General features: G+C 36.1%; 1 protein-coding gene and 1 long non-coding RNA gene across 4 annotated transcripts in view; both read right to left on the reverse strand.

The window, feature by feature from the left end:
• Nlg3 (Neuroligin 3) overlaps nucleotides 1–26,431 on the reverse strand; it is a 165,814-nt gene that overhangs the window by 104,145 nt on the left and 35,238 nt on the right. The window lies entirely within an intron of this gene.
• On the reverse strand, nucleotides 8,718–14,782 carry LOC145968044 (uncharacterized). 2 transcript variants are annotated; one of them, XR_014437654.1, is made up of 5 exons: nucleotides 14,520–14,782; nucleotides 14,204–14,442; nucleotides 11,887–12,038; nucleotides 10,530–10,796; nucleotides 8,718–9,773 (listed from the first exon to the last, which is right to left on the reverse strand). It is a non-coding gene; the product is annotated as an uncharacterized LOC145968044 (long non-coding RNA). The 2 variants fall into 2 exon arrangements; XR_014437653.1 differs by lacking the exon at nucleotides 11,887–12,038.

Consider the following 26,431-nt stretch of genomic DNA (forward strand, 5'->3'; position numbering starts at 1 on the left):
AATAATAATTAACTATAAAAATAATAATAATAATAAAATAAACAAATTAAAATTGAAAAAAAAGAATAATAATAAAATAAACAAATTAAAATTAAAAAAAATTATAATAATAATAAAGATAATAATAAGAAAATAATAAAATAATAATAATGGCATATTCGTTGCAGGAGAAATGTGATAGAGAGTGTATTAATTATTATGTTAATCAAAAATTCCTACGCCAAGGTTTATACGGATAATATTTTCAAGAGATTTCATCCCGTTGTGTGCGGTCTTTGCCCTTTGCTTATCACATAGTGTACTTTATCAACCATTCGTTATACTTGCACGCAAACACGCGACATTTATCCCCTCGCTGCGTTAATCCTTTCACTATTTATTCAGAGAAAAATCTCAATTTTCCCGAGCGAGTAAGTTATTTTTCCTTTAACTACATAAATGTTTGAAATTTTTTCATCACGCGGGATTACTCGAGATTTAATTATTTAGCTTGAAATTATAAGTTTAATCTGTTCTTATTTATTTGTCTTATCTGTTCGTCTAATTTGATTTTATATTTTTGTATGAACTTGTATATCAGCGAAAAATTGCAACGCGTTTCAATTTGATCAATTTTATTATTGAAAATTGATATGCAATATAACAATGGGACCACAAAGGTTTCGCCTGTCGAGAATGACGAATTTGGACGAAGAGTTAATAAAGGTGTGGAGTAGTCGACTCTCGTCGACAGGATGGAATCTATCACGCAATTCGGACTTCGTGTTACAGAAGCTCGCAAGTACGTGTAACTGAATGTAACTCCGGCTATTCGTCCACGTCAGCCGCCGAAACCAATCTCGTTAAGCTCGTATTGTGCGCCGCGGAAACACGTGGGCCCTTTTGAAGCCCTTTGAAAACAGTGAAAAATATTTTTATAAATGAAAGTGCGACGACAAAGACAATTCTTTTCGGTTGTACAAACACGCCTGCGAGATCCTCGAATTCAGAGACAGATTAACGAGAGAGCTATCAAAATTTTTTTTCAGAAAGGCGATAATGCGAGGAGACGGGAGGGGGATAAAAAATTCGAGAGATTATGATTTCAAAAAATTAATTGATAAATTTTCTCTCGAAATCGAAGAAAGAATTCATTCGTGAAAATTCACGCATCCGAGAATAATCCGTAGAAATCGCAAAGATCGGACTTTGATAAGTCCCGACGAAACACTCGGAAAGTCCTGCGATATTATTCTGGCCGGGCTTTTAAATTTCCATCTCACTTTGGATCCTCGTTAGATCCTCTCACGAAGCACGAAATCCTCGGTATTCCAAAACTCCTGGGGGCTCTCCCATCGGCATTCTAAACTCGGAAGGAGGGAGCCTCGCTATTGTTATCCCTGAGCGTATGCACAGATGCATTCTTCGTCCTGACGCAGGATCACGGCATTATCGTCCTTAAGAGCCAAGTCGCGCTTTTTTATCCTCTCGTCCTCGCTTCCTTTCCCCGAGTCTCGGGCCTACGCTTTTTTCAACTTCCCTCGCAAGCTCATACATACGCACTTCTTGAGGGAATACCGCGGAGAATATTAGAATACGAGGACGGCAGGATATATATGGAGAGGGTGAGGTTTCAATATCGCGCGAACTTTTCAATCTGTCGCCGCCATCGCGCGATTCCCAGCTCGCCGAAGTCAGCAATCATGGTATTCTGATTTATCAAACACGTATCTTTTCACGATGGGTAGTTTCCTAGTCCTAGAATTCGTATTGTTATGTTATATCCCAGCAAAAACCAAATAACAGTTATACAGGGTGTCCCATTTTAAAAGTTCCACCCTCATAACTTTTCAGGATCAACGTTTGAAGGAAAACGACTCGGATAAAACATTTTTCGATTATCTTACCTTAATACTTTTATGTACAAAATAATGAGAGGAATCAATTGGTGTAAAGAAAAAACAACTGTATGTTTTCTTTACACCAATTGATTCCTCTCATTATTTTGTACATAAAAGTATTAAGGTAAGATAATCGAAAAATGAATATTTTACTAGATATTTTATGGTTTATACAAAATTAAGAAATTATTTCAAGCCTCGTAACTCGAAAAGTACTGAATGAAGAAATACTTTATTATAGTGTTTTGGAAAGCTCTCGAGATAAGCTACAAGAATAAGTAATAAAAAATAGGGGTTCCCATTTAAAAAACGGAAGTTGACCTTCAAATGACCTTGAAAATGACCTTTAATGTCGAATCCAAGGTCACTATTAGATAGCCCCCTTTGTTCCCTACAACTTTTATCCGACTCGCTTTCCTTCAAACGTTGATCCTGAAAAGTTATGAGGATGGAACTTTTAAAATGGGACACCCTGTATAACTATCATGCAACAGTTATATAACAGTTATATAACTATTATGCAACAGTTATATAACATGTAACAGTTATATTGTTGAATGGGAAATTACAACTAACAATTATATAAATGTTCTTTGGTGCTTGCTGGGATTAATCCGACGCGACGAAACGCAGTGATCATCCTTTAATCGAGCTTAAAGCCCGATATGAAGTTTCGGAAAAGTTGCTTCATGAGCGATCAGCAATGGAAGGGAAGAGATCGAGGACATCTTCGAAGACACGAGTTCCATCGGTCGGAATTCCGGAATTTCTTCGGAAGAGAGCACGAAATAGGAAGAGAGAAAGAGAGAGGCAGAGAAAGAGGAGGGGAGAGGGGCAGGAAGCAAAATAGATAGAGTGAATTCCACGAGGACGATTCATCCCAAAGTTGGTCTTTCGGTCGCGCCGCTTGTTGGGGTCCCTCCCCCTCCCCCCACTCACCTCCCGACCCCGGTGCAAAGTTGCAAACTGACCTCAAAATAGGGTTGCACCACCATGGAAGTTGCGCTCGCGTCTCCCCTCCCCCTCCCTCCCTCTCTCTCTCCAGCAATGATACCAACACCCGACGAGTTCGACGCGCCAAGTTTCGAGATAAATCGCATGTTCGGACGTTCCGCCTCGCGGCCGGCGGCGTTATATTACTTGCTGAACTTTCCTCTTGCCCGGTTCTTACCCTCATGCCGGGAAAAAGCCGACCGGCCAGACAGCTTCCGCAAGATGGACGCCAACTGCCGCTTAACGACGTTCCGATACAACCGCTCTCGACCCTGCGTGTCGTTCCTTCCCTGCTGCCCCTTCCCCTCCCCCGCTCCCCTTCCCTTCGGTCCGCTCGGAAAAAGGGGAGGAGAACTTGCGACCCTTTCCTGCTGCTTGAAATGTCAGAATCGATGGACAGTGTTATCGAGAGGGCGTTCTTTTTATCGTCGAGACGCCAGATGGAGAATAGTTTTGCGGCTGATAAACGCGATACGGTGTCGGTGACATTTTTTTTTTTAAATAAATATCATTCAAATGATGCGTGTCAAGTCAAGAAGCATTTGTTTTTCTTCTATCAATGTTTTATCAAATATTTTATTTTAGAATATTACTTATAACGTGGAACTAGAAATGCTTTCTAAAATTTAGCAGAAATATCAAATTTTTTACCTCGAAAAGTATGTCAAGAAGGATGCTGCGAGAGCTCTCAATGCGAATACGAGCAAATCCTTTCCTCGTATCCACCTTCTGGCGTCTAACTGGTTGGACTAACTTCGTATTATTGCGAAAATTCACGAAAGAAAAGATCCCACACGAGCTGAGTCGTCCCGAAATTTCGCGGTGCAAAAATCACTCCTACGAATTTAATACTTTTCGTTGCACGTGTGAAAATTCGCTCGGCGTAAAAAGTTTATGATATTTTGTGCTTCATTGTATACAAATGTGTTCCGAATTTTTTTTATTTTTAGATGCTTGAATCGAGTTATATTGATGTAAAATTTGAATATGTAAAAAGTATTAGAAAAATATATGTATGTGTGCTAGAAATATAAAAAAACCGTTTTTTTTTCTAATGAAAAACAAACGATGGAAAAAATACATGTCTCTTTACATTTATACAAAAAATACAAATTTGGATTTTTTCATTATTTTTTTAAATATAATATTATTTCTTGTATTTTTTGTTGAAAATAAAAAGAACTAAAGCTTTTATACTTTTGCTTTATATTTTTTCGAAAGTAATTTTAGTGAATTAATGAGATTTTTGTCGCAAATTATGTCAAATACGACGATGATTCGAATAATTTTTAACTAGGTTAACAAAAGAATTTTTATTATGCCACCTGAAAATTATTCGAATTATGTAATGTTTAATACCATTTTAATCGTAAAATTCTCAATAATCCATTAAATTACTTTGGACAAGAAATTAATTCAAAATATTTTAAAAATTACAAATTACAATTGCTCTGTTTTTGTATCTGTGATAAAAAACAATTCAATCGAGCTCAATTTGATTTGTTTTTGAAGAATTGATCTAATTAAAAATAGTAATTACGAAACTGTGTATCTATCATCTAAAAAATCAAAAATAATGAAAAATTTATGCTTCAATTTTTATGTAAACCAATTCAAAGATCCCGACAATTCGTGTGTTCAACTATTAGTTTTGTTTCGCACCTGGAGATATTTACATCACGTGCCAAAAGGGGATGTAGTAAACGTCGGCATAATGATGAATGAATCGTCAGGGCTCGCAAGACTCCTGATGCTCATCGGGGAAAGAAAAGTGGTCAGGTTGTCGCGAAGAATGGTTCGACGAAGACTGATGAGGACGAAGCCACGAGAAGGGTGGAGCCGAGTAAGGGGTGAAGGCAACGGTAAAAGAGATGAGACGGGAATTAAGTAGGCGAGGAGGGAAAAGAGGAAGAAACAAGAGAGAGAGAGAGAAAGAGAGAGAAAGAGAGAGAGAGAGAGTGTCTCGATTTTCCCCTCTTTAATATTTCTCCGGCCATCTTGCATAGAAAATCGCTTAGTTGCAATCTGCATTATTTTTCTCTTTAGTTCCAACTCTTCGCCATTTCCTCAGTCATTGCGTCGCTTCATCATCTCGTCATGCAAGTGCACGAAACTTTTAACGTAATTTTTGTACATCCTTTTAATTCAAGATGTTGGAATAATTTCGAGAAATTGAAGAAAGATTACAAAATTTCTGGAAATATGCAGAATTTAGGAAACCTAATTCTCTTTTTATCATATTAAATTTGATCTAGTAAAGGATTCTTAAATTTGTTCTGATAGATTTCATCAGAAATGTAGATATGAATGTATTATGTTGTATCTCAAGAAATAAGAAAAATTCGTCTCTGTAGAAATATTTTTAAAAATTCTTAGAAAAATACAGCAGATTTTTAGATTTTCATTTAATTAAATTTTATTTTTAAATGAGAATTTTCAAGTTTTGAGATTAAAAATTAAACGTTAAAATATTAAATTTAAAATTATATTAAAATTAAAATTGGAAATTAAACGTAAAAAATTCTCCGACACATAATATAATTTTATTTATTATATGTGAAATTTAAATAAAATATCTACAACACTCAAAACGCCTGCAAACTTAAAAATTTAATTTTTTTTATCGACTATTAAAAAAATTGCATTTAAATGATCTCTTTTGTTTTCTATCGAGCTATTGAGTGATGATATTCTCGTGAAATCGCAAGGTAAAATCACGCTTAATTTGTTATGCAGCGATATTTATGTCCACGAATCGCGAGTTAGAGCGTCATGTCGGGCGGCAATATTTAATTTTCTCATTTTACCGCGTAATTACGTGCGCGTTTTTCTTCGAATACGCGCGCTCGTTTCGAAGCGGGTCATCCATTAAATTACTTCGACAATACCTAACGAATGTTAAATAATTATGAATGGCCAGACACTAATGTATTCTCCCAATATTATTTTTCGCGAAACTTTAGAAACTATTTCGCAAATTTACAAAATTACATTGTTTCGACGCTTTCGGTCGGATATAAATGCTCTGTTGCTTTATATGTAACGTATTTATGTACATTACATTGTGCATTATATAATTATGAAATGAATTAATTGGCCTTTTATTAATTCCGTTGAATAACGAGCTTTTTTCTTTATATTTATCAATATGAAGGAAAATATAAATACAGAGAAATATACCACGCACACACATATATACACATGAAAAACAATTATAAATTTCGTTTCCTCACTTTCATGTAACATATGGGCTTTACGCGAAAGGGCACCGATTGTCCGCTGTCGCTCGATCGATCATTCCTTAATCAATTTAAAAAGCAATTACACGCTCGTTAAGACCGGAGAAAAATGAATTGGCCAACGTTTTCGTCATCGGAATAACCGTCGAGGTATTGCCACTCATGCCGGCTAAAATATCAGAAAATAGAAAACTGCGAGCGAGCATCTTTTGTCGGTTGCTCTGTTTTTTTTTCTCCTCTTCTTCTCTTTTTCGATGGTTTGTTCGTTGAACCGCTTCCGAGATTGTCGAGGAAAATTTATGCGCCGCGAAAAAACAAGCGAAGACGCGCATAATGCGCGATCAACGCTCGCTTATGAATATGTAGAGAGAACACGCAGGAAAATCACCCGCGTATATACGTGATACTCCCGCATTGACATTCGCTTAACGTAACGAAATCATAAAAAAAGGTTTCCCACGTGCCATACATACATATTCCGCATACTATCGAATACTCTCTTTTGAGGAGAGAACGCAATTTAGAATATAAAATATACAGGGTGTCTCAGACTTAACGAATCAGCCGTTAATGGTAGATTCCTGAGAGCATTTGGAAGCGAAAATCTTTATACCAAAATGTTGAGGAAGATGTAGTTTCGGCGCTACAAAAGATTAAAGATCACCAATCGGCGCGTTACGTTCTTCTGCTCAGGAACATAGCGCATCGAGAGACCCGGGTACAGCGCGATAATATCGATGTCGATAGAGGGATCAATATAAAATAAAAAATAGGATTCTGCAGTGAGCGCGATTATGTCTTCTATGCGACAGAAGTCAGTAGTTTGAACATTTTTATAAAGTCTTCCTCAACATTTTGGTATTAGAATTTTCGTCTCTAAATGATCTCAGGAATCTGCTATTAACGGCTGATTCGTTCAGTCTGGGACACCCTGTATAAAAACGATATACATTTATAAAATGTGTGGAATAAGAACGCGAAGGAGGCGAGTAAAATAGAAAAGACGAACGCGGCATAATTTAAGTCGAGTGGGGAAGGTATAAGAAAGGCGAGTACGCTGATCTTTTTATAATTCCATGACGACGTTAATGGAGAACAGTTTTCCTCTCGGTGGGCAAGCTGTTGCCACGATGGCTGGTTTTCGAGGCTTTCGATCGAACTTGAACCGCAGTCGAAAACGACCAGCGCGAACGCCGGCAGCTTAACGAGGGGCTCGTCCTCGAGATTTTAATTTCCGACCGACATCCGCTTCCATTTGTCTTAGCCTTAATCGAGGGGGACGACGAACAGATATATTCCCGGAACGCGTATTTGTCGAGGGAGGCAGGACGAATGGAATTGCGAATAAGGCCGCTCCTAGAATCTAAGGATCGTTACGAGCCGAGGGATCAATCGAGAATCCTGTTCAAGGATTTCAAGCGTTCATAATCTCTCGTTCTCCGAGGGCTTTAATAAGTCTGTGTGTGATCAAGTGTGCGGATATCTTGCCCAGGGATCGCAAGGAGCCAACTCTAGTTCCTAATTTTCTAGCAATTGGCATGTTAAATTTTGAATTTTCAGATAAAGTTAAAAGATTAGCTCAACTAACGGACGTTGCAGAAGTTTAATCACCTTAAAAATTAAGGAGATTGCAAAATCGAATGATCCACAAAGGATTCTATGTCTCTTTCTTTTTCTATTTCTATTATATAAAGATTATTAGGAAGATTAATAACAAATTTATTTGTTGCGCAAAGATGATGCAACTGTACGTGTATATTTTTGGTAGGAATAGACGTCTCGAATAAGCAGTATGTTTTTATCACGGTGCATGTAGCCTCGACTTCTATTTCCTGATTATTCATCCATCCTCGCGATACATCTCCTGGCAATAGCAATGTTGACAGTGACGAGTCGATGGCATCAGTGGTAATGGAGTAGCCGGATGCAAAAAGCGCGGAGAAAAAACGAAAAAAGAAGGGAAAAAGAGAGAAGCGTTCAGGAAAGGGATGAAACACGCAGAAAGGAGCGAGAGGAAGGTTTAACAGTGAAGAAGAGCTCGATGTCATGCTTCGGTAATTGAACTACTTCCGGTTAATTATAAAAACCGGTGACTGTCGCGTATTTGTTAGTTGTTGGACGAAGATGGAAAGGGATGCTCTCACGAAGCATTGACATCCGTCGCCTCTCCTCTTCCTTATATCTCTCGGACTCTTTTGTTTCCGTGTGGCTGGACCCAGTTCATTTTCCTACTCTATCTGCTACTTCGATTCTGTCCTTCTGTCTTTCTCCCGCAAATTTCCGGTAATCGCGGAACGCGAAGAAGCCATTTGCTAGGCTATTATCATCGATATGAACCTCTAATCTCTGATCGATGGACTGGGGATAATAAAAATGAATAATGTCGTATTATTTTATTTTAGATTTCCTCTGTAAAATTTTTTTCGGATATAATCTTTGTCCTCATTTTGAGGCTAAAAATGTAAAAAAAATTTCTTATGCTCTATTTCAATAAAATTGTATTGAATTCTTAAAAATTTTATTCAATCTTTTCTCTTAAAATATTTTAAACTTTTGTATATAATTAGAATATTCATATTAAATAATCTTCTTAAATTTCTCCCTCTCTTATACTTTAATAGTGTAAGAATTATAATTACATTTAACAATATTGAAGATAATAAATTTAAAAATATTTTACATTTAATATTTTAAAATACAAAGTATTTTCCACAACAGAAACACACATTTGCATATAATTACACAAATATTAACAATAATTCTCTAAGTTGTTGTATTACGTTTCATCAAAAAACTCATACAAGTAGTTAGAAAATTATTTTTGTTCTACCTCGCTATCTCTCGCTTGGATTTTTCTGGCTTTATCAATATGACAACAGTCTTGTTTGAGTCCACCGACTTTATTCCCGCGCGCGTAGTAAATTAGCTTAAGAAGGCAATATCTCTTGGAGTCACGGAAAGCCTGGCCTGGATGGGATTTATCTCCTGCGAGGAACGAGGCTGGACAAAATAAAGGCGAGACGAAAAAAAGAAGGTAGAGACGCAGAAGGGAGTTCTATCGGGCCGAGGGATGAGAAAGGAGAGCTCGAAGAGGGAGAGCGGAGGTCCGGAGAGAGCGGCGTCCCTTTGGTCCTTCGGCTCTTTCGCAGGTCTGCATATGCATGGTCGAGGACGAGTAACGCGGCAGCGAGCATACCATAAATTTAATAAGCCGAGTGGCGAGGCTATCTGAATCGAACTGCGGCGCGATGCGCAATAGGGAGGAGAATGAGCGAGAGGACTGAGGGATGGAAGGGGGCGGGGGAGGGCGAATGGAGGAAAGGGTAAATTCTATTCGTTGCCGGCATACGTGCCTTATGTACATACACATAACACGCGGATGCGACGCCACGTTCCTCTGCGGTTTTGCCCTGCGTTGCGACGCCCTTTTACTAATACACCAGCCTACGATATACGGACTGCTACTCTAATAGCGTACAAGCCAGGATGCGTGCGGGATTTCCGGGTCTACATAGGAATGAATACGCTGTCCCTCGCGTGCGACTCGACAGAATTCAGTTTGTGACGTAGAAATTTATCAATTTTTAAAGCCGCTCGCGTGAATTTCAGCGTTTCCATATGGGATGCACGCGAGCCTCGATTCATTTCGATCGTATCACGCCTGGAAAAACACAACATATTTATAAAAAGATGTAAAGAGAAAAAGAAAAGGAGAATTTTTTGTTAACAACACTAATAAGTATGCTTACACAATAAAATAATTTATATATACAAACTTATATAATAATTATATAATAATTATATAACAACTATATAACAGTTATATAACAATTATATAATAATTATATAACAATTATATAATAACATAACAATGCAATAAAAATTATATAGGATACTTAATTTTCTAAATCTTTAAAATTTCCTTTAAATTCTACGGTTCTTTCTTTTTTCTCATTATTTTTATAATTCTTTGATTAAAATAGAATATACTCAAAATTAATTTTAATTCTCTTTAAATAATATGATTTTGTTTACGCAAGAAATTAAAGAATTAAATTTATGAATATTTTAATGATTTTAATCAATCTTTATTGCATTGTCTTATCAATAATATCCATGTCTGTTTACGATTTTTTTTTTGTCACTATTCTATTCGTCCTGGAATTCCAGAAACGTAGAACAGGTGGCCTATAACGAATAGGTACTATGCGTTTAGCAGGCACTATGCTTAACACAATTTAGCATAAGAGCAATTTACACGGCATTATATCGTGGAAGGAATGTATAGTCGGCCGATAACCCGGCGTTCTCGGCGGGTTATCTCGCGGCAAAGATTCATAATCAACGAGAGCGATCGCATCATAGCGTCCTAATTGGCTCCTGCATAGGCTACACAGGTTTGTTTGACGATTAATACCTTAAGGTCGCTATACAGGGACATCCACCATATTTATCCAGCCGGGCACGGCCAAGGTTTGCGCAAGCATCGAGACGCTCCGGCTCCGTGTTTGCTTCGAATTCAATTAAACCCAGATTAATCCCAAACGGATCGAGAGCGTAACGAGAGATATACTCGGTTCCCTCCGCTCCTTCAACCCCGTTCTTCGCGCGAGCCCTTCCTCTCTCTTATAGAAAGTTTTGCCTAAACGCCGACAGAAAGTCCCCTGAACGTAAGCTTTGCGATCTAAATTTACAAATTAAAAAATCTACATTATAATATTATAAATTTATATTACATATATATTACATATATATTGCATATATATTGCATATATATTACATATATATTGCATATGTATTGCATATATATTGCATATATATTACATATATATTACATGTATATTGCATATATATTACATATATATTGCATATATATTACATACATATATATTACATGTATATTGCATATATATTGCATATATATTACATATATATTGCATGTATATTGCATATATATTGCATATATATTGCATATATATTACCTATATATTACATATATATTACATGTATATTACATATATTATACATTTTAGAATCGCATTATCGCGTAAAATTAGATCAAGCACGGAAGTTTGCAATTAAATTAAAAACACGCACCGTAAAGTTAAGTTGGAAATCGTAACACAGCGGCTTTGTTAGTGAAAATTCAGAGTTTCCAAACCGGGGAAAATCCCTTTTTGAGTCATTTTGCAAAGCGAGCTGCGGATGTGCACGCACGATTTTCAAAGATTTAACACCAGCATTTAAAACGTCAGAACTAGACGACATCCGACTAGACGGCGGTTGTTTTTCGGCGGTGGAGGAAACGCGAAAATAAATTTACAAAGGAGGAAGTTTCGTTGCATCATAATAAAACACGGCCTGCCGCTCAGGAAATACTCCCGGCTCTACCACGGTTTAGAAAATGGCGTGCGTGCGTAGGAAATAAAGCGGGAGAGAGGTCGAAAATTTCCGCCAACGTTTAAATTATGTCGGCGGCCGGTCGTTTCGTCATTTATAGCGCGCGTCCGCTTTTTTTTTATCGCGACGACGATAAAAAAAATTTCGAGGAGGAACAGCAGCGGTTGTTTTTCGCTTTGTTTTGTTTTGTTTTTTTTTCATTTTTCGTTTCACGCAATGATTAATCGCGCGCGCTATATCGCCGGGGCCCTTTCTCGGCTCGTTTCCTCGCGTAATTTTTCCGGAAACGAACGCAACATCCGCTTTTCCGCGAGATATTTGTTAAAACCACCCCGCTGTCGATTCTTCCTCTATGACAGCTATTATTGATTTACCTCGCGTCGGTGCCCGATTCACTGTCACGGTAGTCTAGATTAAATTTGCCAATTCCACAAAGCAATGTACGAGGATAAATAAATGTGTCAGAGGAGCCTAGAATCTCTCCCGATTCAGAATGATAAAAAGTTGCAAAGAGCAGTAATGAAGCCTATGCAGAAAAATTAAATGCATTGTTTTATACATTTAATAATATAATATGTAAAAAGATATATTTTTTAACAAAAGAAAATGAAAAAAAAAACAATTACCGCTAAAGTAAAAATTATCGAAACATTCTAGATATTAAAGTCGAGAGAAAAGAATAAAATTCTATTGAACGAACAATATTTATAAAAACTACTTATAAAAAATATATGATATTTTGATATAATTTTTTTATATGGTGGATTTTTTTTATATGGTTTTTATTATCCAGTTATTGCGATAATTATTTATAAAATATTTAAAAAATTATTATAAATAATTATTAAAAATATTTATAATTATTATTTATAAATATTTTATAAATAATTATCGCAATAATTGAATAATAAGAACCATCAAAAAGCAATATAATAAAATGCGATACAGTGAAATATAACGTGATAAATATACAATAGTATGCATGAATCGGATAATATATAATCGACGTAAGAGGGCTTCGGCCGTAAATTTTGATTTAAGCCGGGAATCCTCGAGGCGTTAATCGTTGACGTAAGCGCCACGAGGAATAAACGCGAGGAATACACCCGCAAAAGGGGGATGAACGAACCGGTGGCCATTCCGCATGACCGCAGAAGCAATTTGTCAGCCGACTTTGCGGCACATCCGCCGCGATTTAGCGCGATCGCGCGTAAACACACCCCCTCGGAACATTCGCGACTGTCTGTTGCGTTCGCAAAGTTCGCCAAAGCAATTACGCCACTTGATATTAGGGTCTGAGTCTCAAGGTCGCGGATCAGTCGTTCAGTCAGATAGTTATCTATCAAGAGCGAGATAATTAAATCTTGAGGGGAAAAAAAATTAAAATTAATGCCATTTTTTATGAGCGAGAAGCAAATGTCAAAAGTCAAGTGTCAAATTTTACATCCGCGGGGATTTTTTCTCCCTCGTTTTATTATTTTCGTTCGCGCGCAGTAATATTGTATGGATGATAAAATCATTATTGCATGAAGCTTTTAATATAGAATCGTATATTATATACGCCACTGTGTTCGCTGGATATCCTCAAGAATGTGCAATTTTTCAGGAAGCCAGGTGATGCAAAATATTCATAGAAATTTGAGTGGTCCGCCGATTGACCTCGGCAAACCGGATTATTTTTTTTCCAAAACGCGAAATTGTACCAGCGGAATGTGATTCGGTGCGCATTGATCGGTCGATCGGAACGACCCAGTTGCGAGAGAGTTATCGGCTTCCGAAGTACAAAAGTAAATCAACCGATCGAGCTGGAGGTTCGTTTCCTATATCCAGTTTGTTATTCACCACTTCGAGATACAGCGCCTCGATGATCGCAATAGTCTGCCTCGAGAGTTACACGCACTCTTATCGCGGCGCTTGTTTAAGGGAAATTCAATAATCCGACAATCGATGCCAAGAGCCATGAGCAAATTATCGCTGCTGCATTATAATGTAAATAAATAAACAGATATAACAATTATCTCTGAAATATTATCAAAAATATAGGATATTATTTTTTAATTATATATGTAATAAAGATAAAGAGAGATAGAGAGGCTTAAATTTAATTTCTCATTGAATTTTTTCCTCAAAATTAAAATTTTAGAGAATATTTAAAAAATTATATAAATGTTATATAAAATTATATAAATATTATACAAAATTATATAAATATTATATAAAATTATATAAATATTATATAAATATTATATAATTTTTATAATATATATAATTTATATAATATTATACAAATAATATTCTAAAAGTTAAGAATATTGTAAATAATAATTAATTATAAATATATTATAAATAATAATATTATAAAAATTATGTAAATAATATTCTAAAAATTAGAGAATATTATAAATAATAATCAATTTTAAAGAATATTACATAAAAAATTATATAAATAATAATTTATGAAAATTATTTAAATAATAATATTATAAAAATCAACAATATTAATATTTTAATATCCTTAAAAATACAAGAATATTTTAAAGAATATCATAAATTAATTGCACATTTTTTTCACACATACAATCTTTCGCAAAAATCTAAAAGGAAAGTTTGTTAAAATAGAACTTAATACTTCTAAGCTTTGAAAACGAGTCATAAAGCTTTTAATGCGGAATGCGAATCCCTCGTGTTTACTTTTGAGTTCCATGACGAATTCTTCGGTGGTTTCAATGCCGGGATATAAAAATCTCGCGCGTTTCTCCGAATCCTCCAAGGGGAGCGCGAATAGATCCTTTGAATTGTAGAACGTAAAAATCCACAACGAGAAAAGTTGAATTTTGATGCGGAGACCTCTCTCGACTTTTTGCGTTCCACGTAAGTGCGGGGGCTTGAATTTCGATGAAGTGGCGCGGGTGGCAAGGTAACTACGGTTACTGAATATTGCATGAAATTAAAATCGATAAGAACGCGCCGCACCGCGCCGCCCCCGTGTTGCTACGAAATCGCTCACGTTCGTCTCTATCGTAACTCTTGTGCGAACGATGATATATTGTGTTCGCAATTTCGCCGCCGCCGCCGTCTCATTTATTTATCTATGAAATATCGCGCGTTTAATCAAGTACAAGTAAGCCGCCACCGCCACCGCCATCGCTGGAGAATCATAGTTGGTTACTGAACTTGCGGCGTAATCACCATTACTATCACGTTCTCGATCTCCTGGAGTTCTTTGAAGCGCAGATGTTGCATTAATAAGAATGATTGATGGTTAAGACACGGAGACTGTCAAATGAATGTTAAACAAAATAATGTCTGGAAAAAAAATTGATGTCATTGAGTATCACTTTTATTTACGTAACAAATGATCCTCCCTCCCTGCGTCGATGGCACGAGCAATTTGCGCGGATTTGGGTGTCGGGCTATTTTTCTGCATCTAATCGAAACACGTGCAGGTGCATCCTCACTGGAAGATAAAGTGCCCGAGATCCTTCGAGCTCGTCCATGCGAGGAGGGATCCTGCAAACGAGAGACGGACATCATGGGAATCGCCATCATGATGGAACGAGGCGAAGACGATAGCAGGTGGTGCAGGCAGGCGCAAGGGCGCCCTTTATATATTGGAATTCCTTGGATTTTTCTCACCGAGATGCCACAGTCCTTCTCACTTCCCTTACAAGCCCTCGCAGAATTACAATAACGACTGCGTCTTCTTTTATACATGGCGTTCCGTCACATCTGACGGTCCGGCCATAGCGTCGCGTTCATCCCTTGACACCGACATGCCATTCAAAGCGTCGAAATAAATAAATAAATTATAATTAATAAATAAATAAATTGTAAATAAATTATAAAACTTCGAACGCTATTTACGCCATTATTATTTTATAGAAAATGAAGCAGAAAATAAAATGAAATAAAAGAAATTAATTAATAAATAAAATAAAATAAAATAATTAATAAAGAAAATAAAATAAAATTAAAAAAATTAATTTACAATAAAAGTTTGATTTATGCGCAATATCCTATTAATGCGAAACAAGCGATTTCGGTAGATGAATCTGCAAAGTTTCTTTAGTGTGAAACTATGTTCGTCTTGGAAGATAAGCGATAACGTTTCTGGTATAAACGGAAATTAACCTTCGCGAGCGTCGATCTTCCTCTACTCTTGTTTTTCGAACAGATTCGAGATCTCGAATCCTTCATTTTGAACGAAAGTTTATATTTCCGAGCGAAATTCTTTTCGACAAATATTTTTTCGAAATCTTTACTCTTTTATGCGTGTTTTACATCCTGTTAAATGATAAAATTAAAATTAAAATATAAATTATATTTTTCTGCAATTTTACATGCATTTTCCGCTAATTATTGCAAGTACAGTGGTTAAACAAATGTCGCGTATCGCACCTAATTGATTTGCAGATTTTACGAGATATTTAATTTCATTTATATTCAATAATTCCACGTGATTTAAATTTGTTTCGCCTATGTAAATTTTTCAACAAAACAGATAGCCTTTGAATTTTTATACATGACAGGCATCAAAGAGCCTTCAATATTTCAACAGGAAATTTTTACATGTGCAAATTAAATGAATCTAAAAAAATAAAAATACGATAAAGCTCGAGAAACGATCTGCGGATATTCAACTTATATTTATCTTGTACTTCATATTTATCTTGTAGAAATACGAATCTAAAAAGTTCTTAAAACTGGATCAAAAATAATAAGCGAAATTCCAGAGTTCTCTCGACACAAAAATAATAAATAAAATTCGAGAGTTCTTAAACGAATCTATAAGTGCTAAGCGCGACTCATGATTGAATCCGGGCTTGAAGGGAGAGACTACTTTTATGTCGAACAATTTGTTCGATCGGTGAAATTTTCGGGACAGTGACGAGCGATAAGAAATATAGCGGAAGTATAGGACGATCCATCTTGGAGATTCTTCCGGGTATTTTCATCTCTCAGCGATATTTCGAAAAATCCTCCTCGCGAGTCCTTTCTTGCCGACGTGATCAGCGGCGCGGAAGACACAAGCCCGTTCGCCGCTTCTTTACTTTCGGTAGTCGAGGATAAAACAAATATGACACTCGCGCAAAAACCGCTTCGCGCGAGGAGCCCTGTTTATTCCCCGGCTCGTTGGCTAAAGTGTCTCGATCGAAAAGCAGATTCTCCCGGCTTCCTCTTTTATCATCCCTCTTTCCTTTTTTCAATTCGAAGGCGAACGAAAAACGGTTTAAACCACGCGATGAAAGCGGGAAAAATATTAGCTTAACTTTTCAATCTGTGAATTAAAAATCGCAACTATTCTCGTATAAAACATAAACAAATGATGTTTTCCTTTTAATCGCGAGCTGTAGATTTTGCGTCGAAAATCCCAAGCACAATCGTAGATCGCTGAATAAAAAATCAGCAAAATTAAATTTAATGTAATATTAAAATCCATTTTTTTCATATGCAAGAGTATTTAAGTGCCATACCATTTTTAATATTTCAAATTAATTAATTATACGATTTTTCCATAATTTTCTTAAGGATATGAAATAAACTTTAGCTTTTTGACTTGGACGAAATAGCGAAATGATGAAACAAAGGCCACCCTCGCTACTTCTCGCTCGCGGAATATGCTAGCTTACGACGTTTACATGTGTAATGCGTACATGAATGAAGAAAGAGACATACATCCAACAATAAAGTGCTATTATTCAGCTACTATCCGTTGAGTGTGGTCGCGGTTTGCATTCAGCTCCGGCTGGCCAGTGGCCAAGAGATTTTTGATATTTTTTGGCAACCCTCCAAACTGCATATAACCGGGCAAAATGTTTCGTTACCTTCCTCCAATCCTCCTCCTCTTCCTCTCCTTCCTTCCTTCCTTCGCGACGCCGAACTTATCAAGCTATAATAATCTACTCCCATAATTTAATAAGTCTTCTTTCGCTCTAGTACGTTCGTAAGTTATGTTTCAGCTGGTCTTACATTAGATGTAAATAATATCTTATATTGTTAAATATTTTTCTCATTGTCAATTTATAGAGAAAGAAAGAGAAAAGAAAAAAGAAAATTATCAAAATATTTTATATCTGTAATTATTTTGTAATTTTAATATTCTTATTAATTATAATTTCATTTATAGAAAAAAGAAGAGAGAGAGAGAAAAAAAAGAAAATTGTCAAAATATTTAAATATTTATAATTAGTTATTATTTTATAATTTTTTAATATTATTATTTAATATTCTTATTAATTATAATTTTTATTTATAAAGAGAGGAAAAGAAAGAGAGAGGGAAAAGTGAAAATTGTTATTTACAAAATATTTAAATATTTCATATTTATAATTAGTTATTATTGTATAATTATTTAATATTATTCTCTATTAATTATATAATTTATTATTTAATATTATACATAAAGTTCCTCAAACAAATAATATTGCATTCTGGAAAAAATTTCATCTCGTCTACATGTTTGCCCCTGTCCAAAATTTTTCTATATTTTTTTCTCGTTTTCGACATTTCCGTTAATTCGCATTCTAATCCTCAATTCATCTCATCTCAGGGGTAACCGCCCTGTTTGTCGTTAGAACTCCTGCACCGGAGCAGGTCGAAATCGCAGTCGCTTTTTCCAAAGGAATCTCACGCTCGATTAATAGTCGATTCCCCGCATTAGACGAATCCACTGGTAAGAAGTCAATTCGCGGGAGACAAAATGTGATTGGAATAGGAGGAGAGAATTGATCACGAGAGAACGAGGCGTATCACGCGCGTTAAACGGGGGTCTCACGGAGAAGTTACGTTTAATAAATCCTCCGCTGCGAATCCTCCGCGCGAGCGATATTTCCGGCAAACTTTGCCCCTTTCCGGAGAAATCACTTAACGTTAGTATCGACGATGCCGGAATCGGAAAACTGCGAGAAACAGGGGCGACATGGGGGAGGGGGAGAAGGGGAAGGGGATCTCTCGGAGGCGCGTCGCTCACGGAAACCTCGCAGGATCATGGATACGTGTGCGACTAGGGGGCCTCCTGAAGCCTCTCTCTGCGAAATTTCTGGAAATACGGCGAGTATAAAAAGTACGTCGCGATATAAATGATACGTGAATTTGACAAGGTTTCGAGAGAATAAATATGACAAAAATAAATTCTCCTTCGTGGCAAACACACTCGCGCCCACGAAGAAGATATATAATCCCTTCAGTTTTATAAAATGATCCTAGGAAGAAGAAATCTCTCTCTCTCTCTCTACATTTCTTTATTTCGCGCAAAATTTCTTACGATAGAAAGAAACTGCGGAATAATAATAAACAAGGTAATGTAATAATGAATGAATAATAAATTCGAGAAATGCGCGGTAATAAACTTTAATAAAGGCGAAAGATAAACAATGCCAAAGCTGCTTAAAACTGCTGCGTCAATAAATGTTAAAGGTACGTGAAAAAGAGATATATTTTACAACACGATAATCTGGCACGGGAGAGATGTGCACGCGCGGATTATGATTCTCTCCTTCTCTCATTATCAGGACAACCATTATAATTTATCAATATGTGGGCAAATGCATCCGATCAACTAATGACAGTGGAAAATAATCTGGCGCCGTTGGAGGGACACGGAAATATAACTCATGCGGGAATTGATTTAATATTTTAATACCTAATGGAGCCGCGGTTCTCTGCACGCGAGTCACATTACATTCCCATTTCATTTCATAATTTTTGAACTCTCGAGGATCTCATATAAACACGTTTTTTAATTTTTATCATTTTATAGGGAAATTTTAAATAAATTTAAATAAAAAGAGTCATATATGAAATGAAAACGTATATGTAACGCATGGTTAAATAAATGTATCAAATAAATTTAACATTTTCGAGCGAGAAAAATAACAAAAATTAATTAATATCAATCTCTTAATAAAAATAAACTTTCAAATTATTGTGATTGATGCTCGCTTTTTTTCCATAATAGGAGAAAAAAATTCATCAGTCTGTATTAAACGCAAATCAGCGGAAAAAATTTCTGTAAAAATCTCGAAATTCTTGTTCCAGGTCCTATCTTGCCTTAATAACGAATTTATTAATGTTTTTACAGCGTCCGCGGTTAATTAACCATTTTTCTCAGCCCGCGGTATCCTCGAAGAGAGGACAGGACCAGTTATTTAAGTGGCGTGCGATTGCGAGACGGCGGGAATAATGAGGCAGAAATCATTTAAACAAATGCCAGTTATTATCGGCGAGAGAGTTCCGAGACTTTCTTCCTTCTTCGTCGGCGTTTCCGTCTCTCCTAGCCATGGGCTCTCCACCAAACTCTCCACCAACTTTCCGAACATTGCGCAGCTCCCTTCCCCCCTCCCCCCTCCCCCTCCCCCCGCCCCCCTTCGTCTTCTCGACTGGAGATGAGCCGACGCCGCTTTAACCGCAACTTCGTTCGTCTTCGTGTATCCGCGACGCGAAATCCATTATAATGCGCGGTAACTTTGTAGTACGAACGAGTTCGGGAACGTCGTCGCTCCATTTTGCCCGTTTCCATTGCCGCTACTCAGTTCTTCCAAACGGCAGGACAAGAGTTGGGGAGGAAGGGGGAGAGGGGGGGGGGCTGCCCCGGGGCTGCAAAAGAGTTGTTCTAGAGTTGCGAGGAATTTGCTTCAGGCTTTCCGTAGGATTCCCGCTGGAGTCGGGCTGGGATTGCGGACGAGTTCCGCAAAGGTTCCGGAGAAGTTGCCCAGAGGTTGCGAGGGAGGGGAAGAGGGAGATGCTTTAAGGTCGCCCAAGAATTGCCCAGAAGTCGCGAAGAGCGGAAGCATTTGGCTCTTTGTTTATCTCTCTGCGATATGCTTTGACATCGGGGGATCCCCCTCCGATTTTCGCGCAAAACAGATCTATCTGGGAAGAAGAAAAATCACCCCAGCGAGCACCAAGTAACATTTATATAATTGTTTGTTGTAATTTCCCACTCGAAAATATAACTGTTAAATGTTACGTAACAGTTACATAACATACATGTAACAGTTATATATGTAACAGTTATATAACTGTTATATTGTCAATATAACTATTACATGTTATATAATAGTTACATAACATACATGTAACAGTTATATAACTGTTACATGTATGTTATGTAACTGTTATATAACATGTAACAGTTATATTGTTGAGTGGGAAATTACAACAAACAATTATATAAATGTTACTTATAAATAACCATAAGTTATATAACAGTTATATAACTGTTACATGTATGTTATATAATTGTTATATAACATGTAACAGTTATATTGTTGAGTGGGAAATTACAACAAACAATTATATAAATGTTATTTATAAGTAACCATAAGTTATATAACAGTTATATAACTGTTACATGTTATGTAACAGTTACATAACATGTCCCCTTGCGCGGAGAAACTTAATAACCTTTAATAATCCTCTTCCTTTTGATACGATTAGCAAAGTATTAATCGTTTCCGGAATCCTTCGATCTCCTGCTCGCGAGAGATTCGCGGAAACTGTTAGTCCGGAGACTCCAAGATTCGAAAGTTCGTGTATTCCATCGTGCATTTTAATATAGATGATTGCCGAGGAGAACTAAAGCAAGGAAAAAGGCCACGTCTGCGACTTGCTTCCGTAAACAGACTCTTGATCGGTCTTTCTTGTTGGGACTTTGGTCGAAAATTTCCCGAGTTTCGTGACCGTAAATCCAGGATCCTCATTTTGGTGCGTTTTCTCTCAATACGATAGTCGTCACGTGGAATAGCCCGGGATCATCGTGAAGATGGTCATTATCCTTATATCGAGGTCATCGAATTTTAGCGTCGCGGTTCCGTATAAATACGAGAAAGGATACGTGGAAGGAAGCGCGATTCTTTAGGAGAGTAGCCGCGACTTTAATACGGCTCGCGAATATATAAGATGACGGTCAATCCGATGATTTATCGATGCCGAGACTCGCGCGCTAACCGGATAAAAATCATAAAATTCTTCCAGAATTCGTCTCGCGAACGTGCGATCTCTCGTCCGGTCGTAAAAGAGGTCGATTCCAATGTTGATCCTTCTTGTAACGTTGTACTGTTGCTAGGGTTGCACGAAATGCCAAGACTAGTTTTGATAGTGACTTGTTTTTTCTCGAAATTCGAGACGAGCTCAAGATAAGAATTTTAATTAATTGTCGAGATGATATTGAGATTAAGATCGTCAAGATTAATTGTTTTTAACAAAAAATAAAATTTGTATATTTGAAAATTAAATGAGAAAAAATCACACATAATATGCTTGATGAATTTAAAAAAATTTATTTAATGAGTAAAAGTATTTATATTAATAAATTTGGAAGCAATTAATAAACAAAATAAATAAGTATTTTGAGAAGTAAATACGAATAATGAAAATAATAATAATTGTCTTAATAAATAACAATTGTTCAGTATTAAATAAAAATTGTTAAAAAAATCGAAACAAAGCGAAACAGACGAGATTTAAATTTTAAAAAATTTTCAATATCAATACAATATTTTTATGAATATAATCTTGTCTTGTGCAACCCTAATTATTACTGTGAATCGATTAATGATTAGTTTGTAAAGTTTTATATAGTTAAATAATTGTACAAAATTTTATATTGTTTATTTTGTTTATTGTATTAATTGTGTTTTAAATTTATGAATATAAATGTCTTTATTTAATAAATAAAATTTGTTTCAAGTTTGTATAATATAGTGACTTTTTTTTTCTTCTCATCTAATCATTGTCATGCGTAGAATAATTTTTAATCTATATCTCAAACTCCAATTCGACTTGTATCACTTTGACTTTACGAAGAAAAAAGATTCCTCTGATAGATTGAACATTGCTCTCATTCCTGCTCCTTTAATTGCGTAATTCTTACGCTTGTTACTCGCAATTGCCTGCGATCGGCTTAATTCCTATAATTCAACGACTTTGTCCAAGTTGGAGAAATCTTTAGGTAACGTGTAAGTTATGATTCTCAAAGGGTTAAGTTTGAAGAATCCGAGATGATCCAGGATTCCGGGGTCTCCCAGGATTTCCCTCCGAAACGCAACGCCTTCGGGGAGCCCTAGGAGAGTCTCCCGAGTCCTTAATTAAAGAACGTAATTCGCGGATGTCGGATACCGGGAGAGCGTCTAATTGTTTAATTCCTCGTCGGCCATTAAACTTTTTCCCCGGACGAATTGGCAGAACGTGATATCGAGGATTCGAGGAGACGAATCGAGGACGGTTGTAAGTGGAAAGCCCGGGATTTAGTGAGGCAATTAGTCGCTAACCTGGCAATTAAAACGACCGTGCCGCCGCCAATTAACACTCGCCTTACGTACATTCGCTTTCTAATAACCCCTTAAGTCGCCCCTTCACGATCGGTGTTCCGCCTCATTACTCAGCCCTTACGTCGTCGCTCTCTGTATTCGTCGATTCGCATATAGACCGATCTAATCGACACACAGAGGCGAGCAAAGTTTGATTAGGTGACACTCGTGATTGACGTGTCTAACGAAGATCAAGAGCTTTAAAAAAAAAACGAGGGTTTCATCGAAGCGCAATATCACATTTCGACGGCTTCAATTTAGAACTTTCCCCTTCTAATTAATTAATATTAATTTCTGAATTTTTTATTATAATCTTTAATTAATAATTGGAGAGAAATGGGACTCTTTTTGAAAATTTAATTTTAAAATAATTTCTTGTGTTGCGCTAAATTTGAATTATTAAATATCTAATAAAATTTTTTAAAAATATATAGGGTGTTTCTTAATAAGTGCGAAAAATTTTAGATGTTTCTTTTTCGAAAATTAAGAGGGGTTTTTCATATAACACATTAAAAAGTTGAATAGGGGTTGCTAGTTTCATCTCCTTATAACAATACGGGAGGCTGAAAAAAATATTAATAAATAATATTCTACTAGTAGAAAATATTCTACTAGTAGACCTACCTTCTACTAGTAGAAAATATTCACCTAATTTCATTTCTTTAACTTGTTCCAAATTTGAGAAAAAAAATAAAAACCTAATTTTTACCCCCATTTTTGGAGGAGTGTAACTCCACAGGAAGGGATGTAGGAGTATGTGAAAAACCCCTCTTAATTTTCGACAAAGAATCATCTCCTAAATTTTTTCGCACTTATTAAGAAACACCCTGTATATTTCTGCTGATGACAGCTTGATCCAAGTGTATTATAGAAATTTGTCGCTAATACTAAACACTAAATCTCTCGAATATATCGACTCCCGACCAACGTTCTGAAATGTTCGCTTTTAAGCGAACGAATGGCGCGTCTTATCACATCCTTTTTCTGCGGTAGCGAAAATAGCGACGAGCGCCCAGCATCTTTACCGCGCTTTTTCCAGGCTAGCAACGTAAAATCACAGTCACGTAACCGTCACGGCTCGGTGACCGGATTTTACGAGCAAGGTGGACGAGGTCCGGAGATATCTGAGAGTCCTGGACGAGGATGTGCAGGAACGTCCCCTGCAAAGGGGAGCCGCGGCCACGGGCTTCAGTCGGTTCGGTAAAGTCGTAAAGATTTGGCCGCTCGTCGCCTTCGTCGAAAAAGACGTCCTTGTCTTCGCCCTCGTCGTGAAGTTCATCTTTTCAAGGTAGCCGGCGAAGCGACCGTAATTCGAGTTAATGGCCGTCGAAGAAGAGAAGGGCCGGCGCGGTCTGATCTCCGCTTGAAATATTGCTCTCGACCTCCATCCTACCCTGCCACCCCCTGCTCCTCTACCCCGGACGACTTTCGTTCACCCCTCCGTCCCGTCCTTTCGTGCGCCTCATCTTCGTCCTTTCTTCTCCAAGCTCGCGACAGCGTCTGATTAATAGTGGCTTCGACCAAACTTGCGACGAATCAATGGCCGACGATGACAAGGCCGTTTACTGCCAGAGAATCGACTAATTGTAAGAAGTTCGATTGAAGGAAAGTAGGAAAAGTGGGGCCAAGGACAATCGAAGGGATGGAGCTGTGGAGGGATAAGTGAATAGTGGATTTTAATTTCACTAATTTCAGCTTACAAGCATCATTCTTTCATCTCTGTTGGAAAAATTTTGTTGAGTATCGAAAATGTAGAGATTTTGCCATCTTTAATTACAAAAATCTTGATTAATATCTACATCTTTGATATATTACATACATTTCTAATCAGCTTTAATATCTTCAAAGTTATTGACTCTATCTTTTTTAATATTTAATAATAATAAAATAAAAATAATAGTAATAATAATAATAATTAATATTTATTTTAATATTTTATAACATTTATTAAATTATTGTACATTATAATACAGTTCTATTACACAGTTCTATTATGCTTCCTTTGTTAATTTGCATAGTCACACTCTAATTTCAAATTTAATTAGAGATATAATTAAAGATTTAAATAAATTAATATCTTCAAGCACTTGACAATATTTACCTTATCAAGAGAAATTCAATTTTATTAATTTGGAAACTTGCTTTTTAATATAAATAATCTATAAAATATTTAAATAAACATTTCCGTAAAAAGAGTAATAAACGAACAATTAAAATTTTATGATAATTTTTACTTGATTCAAAATACATGCAAGTGCAGGATTAAAGGTCTCAGAAATTATTTTTATTAGATTCCTCATATCCTCATATCAAATATTTAGCACGCTAATGATTGAAAGGCGTTTCTCAGCAGTTTCTGGCTGAGTCATAAGTCGTTAATCCTGGATCGATTGTAAAGAAAAAAAAAAGCGCGAGGTCTCGAAAGAGAATGGGCGACGTTCCTTTGCGTTAATCGCTTTATTGTCATCCCAGAACGATTCTTTCGGTAACTCCATTATCGGCACCACTCTCTAATCACATTGTGCTACCAATAAAAGAGCCGCGGGGATTGAAAGGTGCGCCGTGATGGAAACGCAGTTTTCTCTTCCTCCTTTTCAACTCCTTCCCATCTTTTTCTCATTCTCAATGCAATGAAAATTATTACGCTGGCGTTAACGCGTGGAAGGTAATTTTGGCCCCGTCGTATTTTGATCTAAAACAGATTATTTCCCAACGAAAATTCATAGCCCGGATGAAAGAACGATTACGTATTCTGCAACGTTTCAATATTCATATTTTAATACTGCTAGCGTACAGCTCGCGTTCTACGCGCGCTATTCATATACATTATTATTATTATACGAGATATTTCAGGTTTAAACGTCTCAACTTAAAATATGAGTTTAGGACTCCGAGAAAGTAAGAAAGCTTGTCTAAAGCTCTCTCTTAAACAAGGCGTTTGCGGCCATGTCTACGAGGAAACTTTCTTACTTATTTCGAGGTTTCATTCATATTTTAATTCATATTTTAAGTTTAGGATTTTAGTTTAATCTCAAAACGTTCTGTATAATTTTTATGACATTTTTCGATGTCTTAATTTTATTTAATTAAAGGGCTTGTAAGAGAGAAATCATTTCTTTCATCTCCGTACTTCTCTTTTCGAAATTTTCACCAAAAGTTTTTATCTAATCAAGTAAGCTTTAATTTCAGACTTAATTAAAGGTTACATTTATATTTCAATTAATCTTTTAAGTCTTTAGTTTAGGACTTTAATTAGTTTAGGACTTTTAATCTTCAAAATCTCCTATAAATTTTTATGAGTAATATTTCATGATCAATTTTATTTAATTAAATCTATAAAGAGCTTTTAAGAGAGAAATCATTAATTTCTAGTATTAGAGAAATTTAATTTTATTAATACAAAGAACCTAAAATAATTTAAAATAGAGACTAATTTAAATACAAATAATCTATAAAATATTTAAATACACATTTTTGTAGAAAAAAGTATCTACATACAAATGATAAATAATTAAAATGTGATAATTTTCATTTGATGCGGAATTTACGCAAGCGAAGAATTAAAAATTTCTGCCGAGCAGGAATGAATATAAACCGAGTTTTTTTTTCC

This window comes from Camponotus vicinus, unplaced genomic scaffold, assembly GCF_025532165.1.
Source record: "Camponotus vicinus isolate PSW18456_S1 unplaced genomic scaffold, iyCamVici1.0 SCAF_3, whole genome shotgun sequence".
In the NCBI taxonomy this organism is placed as follows: domain Eukaryota; kingdom Metazoa; phylum Arthropoda; class Insecta; order Hymenoptera; family Formicidae; genus Camponotus; species Camponotus vicinus.